The following is a 5,470-nucleotide window of genomic DNA, read 5'->3' as shown; positions in this document are numbered from 1 at the left end:
AAATGTGGCGAAAGGTTGCAAGATTCAAGGGGGCCGAATACTTTTGCAAGGCACTATATATATATATATATATATACATATATATATATATATATATATATATATATATATATACAGTGGGGAGAACAAGTATTTGATACACTGCCAATGGGTTTTCCCATTGACTGTGTATCAAATACTTGTTCTCTCCACTGTATATATATATATATATATGTATGTATATATATAAAACTGTGTCCCTTTTTTGATTTAAATATATATATACAGTGCCTTGCAAAAGTATTCGGCCCCCTTGAATCTTGCAACCTTTCACCACATTTCAGGCTTCAAACATAAAGATATGAAATTTAATTTTTTTGTCAAGAATCAACAACAAGTGGGACACAATCGTGAAGTGGAACAACATTTATTGGATAATTTAAACTTTTTTAACAAATAAAAAACTGAAAAGTGGGGCGTGCAATATTATTCGGCCCCCTTGCGTTAATACTTTGTAGCGCCACCTTTTGCTCCAATTACAGCTGCAAGTCGCTTGGGGTATGTTTCTATCAGTTTTGCACATCAAGAGACTGACATTCTTGCCCATTCTTCCTTGTAAAACAGCTCGAGCCTCGTGAGGTTGGATGGAGAGTGTTTGTGAACAGCAGTCTTCAGCTCTTTCCACAGATTCTCGATTGGATTCAGGTCTGGACTTTGACTTGGCCATTGTAACACCTGGATACGTTTATTTTTTAACCATTCCATTGTAGATTTGGCTTTATGTTTTGGATCATTGTCCTGTTGGAAGATAAATCTCCGTCCCAGTCTCAGGTCTTGTGCAGATCCCAACGGGTTTTCTTCCAGAATGTTCCTGTATTTGGCTGCATCCATCTTCCCGTCAATTTAACCACCTTCCCTGTCCCTGCTGAAGAAAAGCAGGCCCAAACCATGATGCTGCCACCACCATGTTTGACAGTGGGGATGGTGTGTTCAGGGTGATGAGCTGTGTTGCTTTTACGCCAAACATATTGTTTTGCATTGTGGCCAAAAAGTTCAATTTTGGTTTCATCTGACCAGAGCACCTTCTTCCACATGTTTGGTGTGTCTCCCAGGTGGCTTGTGGCAAACTTTAAACAAGACTTTTTATGGATATCTTTGAGAAATGGCTTTCTTCTTGCCACTCTTCCATAAAGGCCAGATTTGTGCAGTGTACGACTGATTGTTGTCCTATGGACAGACTCTCCCACCTCAGCTGTAGATCTCTGCAGTTCATCCAGAGTGATCATGGGCTTCTTGGCTGCATCTCTGATCAGTTTTCTCCTTGTTTGAGAAAGAACGTTTGGAAGGACGGCCGGGTCTTGGTAGATTTGCAGTGGTCTGATGCTCCTTCCATTTCAATATGATGGCTTGCACAGTGCTCCTTGAGATGTTTAAAGCTTGGGAAATCTTTTTGTATCCAAATCCGGCTTTAAACTTCTCCACAACAGTATCTCGGACCTGCCTGGTGTGTTCCTTGGGTTTCATAATGCTCTCTGCACTTTAAACAGAACCCTGAGACTATCACAGAGCAGGTGCATTTATACAGAGACTTGATTACACACAGGTGGATTCTATTTATCATCATCGGTCATTTAGGACAACATTGGATCATTCAGAGATCCTCACTGAACTTCTGGAGTGAGTTTGCTGCACTGAAAGTAAAGGGGCCGAATAATATTGCACGCCCCACTTTTCAGTTTTTTATTTGTTAAAAAAGTTTAAATTATCCAATAAATGTTGTTCCACTTCACAATTGTGTCCCACTTGTTGTTGATTCTTGACAAAAAAATTAAATTTCATATCTTTATGTTTGAAGCCTGAAATGTGGCGAAAGTTTGCAAGATTCAAGGGGGCCGAATACTTTTGCAAGGCACTGTATACATATATATATATATATATATATATATATATATATATATATATATATACATTGTTTGTTTGTTTGTTTGTTTTGTTTTTTTAAATTCATTTTTATTTGCATTTTCTATATTTTTTTAAGTAAAAAAATTCAGGAAAACAGTAAATGGAATATTTTTTTTTTGGTTTTTCAATTTAAAATAATATGATTAAAATTCTCGTTTATTGCTTGATATATTTTCTTTAAAAGAAAAATTATATATATATATATATATATATATATATATATATATATATATATATATATATATATATATATATATATATATTTTTTTTTTTTTTTTTTTACATTTTTTAAATTTAAAAATTCTTGAATTAAAAATGCTATTCTATTATTTATTTATTTTGTTTTTAATTTGTTTTTAATCATAAATTTCAATTAAAAATAATTTCTTTTATTCATTTATATTTTTATATTATTTATTTACTTTCAATGAATATATTTATATTTTTGATATCTAATTCTCTTTTAGCAACATTTTTTAAATATTCTATTTTTGTATTATTATTTTTTAGTTTTCATTCATTGTTTTTTATGTACATTTTTAATTTTTGATTATATTTTCAATTCCATTTTAAACTTATTTTTTAATTCATTTTTATTTTGTATTCATTTCAAAAATAATTTCTTTTATTTATTTATATTTTTACATTATTTACCTTCAATGAATATATTTATAAATATTTTTGATATCTAATTCTCTTTTAGCAAAATCTTTTAAATATTCTATTTTTGTATTATTATTTTTTAGTTTTCATTCATTGTTTTTTATGTACATTTTTAATTTTTGATTATACTGTATTTTCAAATCAATTTTAAACTTATTTTTTAATTCATTTTTATTTTGTATTCATTTCAAAAATAATTTCTTTTATTTATTTATATTTTTACATTATTTATTTACCTTCAATGAATATATTTATAAATATTTTTGATATCGAATTCTCTTTTAGCAAAATCTTTTAAATATTCTATTTTTGTATTATTATTTTTTTAGTTTTCATTCATTGTTTTTTATGTACATTTTTAATTTTTAATTATATTTTCAAATCAATTTTAAACTTATTTTTAATTCATTTTTATTTCGAATTCATTTCAAAGTCAATATCCTCTGACTTCTGTCGTCCTTTTATTTTAGTTTCATTTCAGTAAAATGCACATGATTTACTTTCGCGGGCCACACAAAATGATGTAGCGGACCAGATCTGGCCCTCACGCCTTATGTTTGACACCAATGTTACAGTCAGTGGTTTCCACTATTTCCTACAAAAAATAAAAGGCATTCACAAAGTGCTTGAATGAGCACGAGTTCTGGGAATCTGCAAACTCGGAGACATATAGTCTAGGTCCTATCTTATTTTTGACTCGAAAGTGTCAAACATCCCTTTTCAATGCCATGCTGCCGCTTTTGACGGGGCATGATTTGCGACGCTGCCAAAGTCGCCGAAGCCAGCTTTCGCACAAGCGTTTACGTTTGCTTCTGTAAAAACGCCACTTTCCCGCCCTGTGATGGAACAATCCGCGCACTGTGGCCTGCCAAAATAAACTCACACTGGTCTTCTTCTGTATGTTAAATGCAGCTGGAGTGCACAGAGGCCGCCCTTATAACCTCACACAAAGTGTGTGGATTCACCCCACGCGCCCTGTCGCCACTCCAGAGACGTACAATTTGGATTCCGTCTCATTGAACAGCTACTACATTTATTTGGAAGGGGAAAAATTTGCATTCGGATTTCTGGCTGCCCTCCATGTGATTTATAGGCCACAAAAGAGGAAGCGGAGAAAATAGAGGACATTCCTTGAATAGGAAAGGGACTTTTTTGGGGGGAAGGAAATGGAACAGAACCAGCTGTCTAGTAGCTTGGCTCACCACTGATTCGAAACCCATCTGTCTTTAAAAGTGGGCAAAATGGGATTCACGTCCAACTGAAAGAAAAAAAAAAATTAAAAGGGTTTGTTTGTTGTGCTCAGCGAGAAAGTAACTATCAAAGTGGGTTTCACATGCTAGATCAAAGGAGTCAGCTAGAGAATGAATGCAAGGATTAAAAAAAAAAAAAAAAAAAAAAATCAAAAATAGGAAAGAGAAGAAGTGATGACACTTTGGGTTCATGAGGTCAAAGGTCGCAGACACGCTTAGAACTCTCTGGTTATTTTTCATTTTCATTTTCAAATTTTTGACTACTGTTCAGTAACTTAAATAACTCAAGTACGATTAAAGTTTTTTTTTTTTTTTAATCAAAAATAGGACAGAAGAAGTGAGGACACTTTGGAGTCATGAGGTCAAATGTCACAGAAACTCAGAGCTCTTCAGTTGTTTTTAATTTTTAATTTTTTGAACATAATGTTCAGTACCTCAAATAATTCAAGAACTAGAGCTGAAACGAATACTCGAGCAACTCGAGTAACTCGAGTTAAAAAACTGATCCGAGTAATTTTATTCACCGCGAGGAATCGTTTAATTTTGCCAGCTCTAAGCATCACGTTTCGCCCGGACTACTTTTAATGTGGGACAACGTGCTGACATCATACATTTATTTTGAACAATGTACGTAAAAAATAAAGACATTGATTGACTGAAAATGGTTCAATATTGGATTAAATGTCTTTCTTTCTCATGTATATTTATAATTGCTCTTTACCTAAACAAAAAAAAAACATGTTTTATTCGATTACTCGATTAATCGATAGAATTTTCAGTCGATTACTCGATTACTAAAATATTCGATAGCTGCAGCCCTATCAAGAACAAATAGTTTTTAAATAAAAAATAGGAAAGAGAAGAGGGGATGACACTTTGGGGTCATGAGTTCAAAGTTCACAGACACTCTTCAAGCGCTATAGCTATTTTCCGTTGTTAAAGTTCTGACAAATACTGTTCAGTAAACCAGATAACTCAAAAATGAATATATGGAGTTTTTAAAATAAAAACTAGGAAAGAGAAGAAGTGATGACACTTTGGGGTCATGAGGTCAAAGGTCACAGACACTCTTAAAGCGCTATAGCTATTTTCCGTTGTTAAAGTTCTGACAAATACTGTTCAGTAAACCAGATAACTCAAAAATGAATAAATGGAGTTTTTAAAATAAAAACTAGGAAAGAGAAGAAGTGATGACACTATGGGGTCATGAGGTCAAAGGTCACAGACACTCTTAAAGTGATATATAGTATATCTATTTTCCATTTAAAATTTTTTGACAAATACTGTTCAGTAAACCAGATAACTCAAAAATGAATAAATGGAGTTTTTAAAATAAAAACTAGGAAAGAGAAGGAGTGATGACATTTTGGGGTCATGAGTTCAAAGGTCACAGACACTCTTAAAGTTATATATAGCTATTTTCCATTTAAAATTTTTTGACAAATACTATTCAGTAAATCAGGAACGAATGATGGGATTTAGTAAAACCAAAAATAGGAAAGAGAAGAAGTGATGACGCTTTAGGGTCATGAAGTCAAAGGTCACAGACACTCTTAGTTTTCTAGTTATTTTTCATTTTCATTTAAAATTTTTTGACAAATACTGTTCAGTAAATC

This window comes from Corythoichthys intestinalis, chromosome 13 (genome assembly GCF_030265065.1).
Source record: "Corythoichthys intestinalis isolate RoL2023-P3 chromosome 13, ASM3026506v1, whole genome shotgun sequence".
Taxonomy (NCBI): Eukaryota; Metazoa; Chordata; class Actinopteri; order Syngnathiformes; family Syngnathidae; genus Corythoichthys; species Corythoichthys intestinalis.
The sequence above is the reverse complement of the archived record's forward strand: the minus strand, read 5'-3'. Positions refer to the sequence as shown.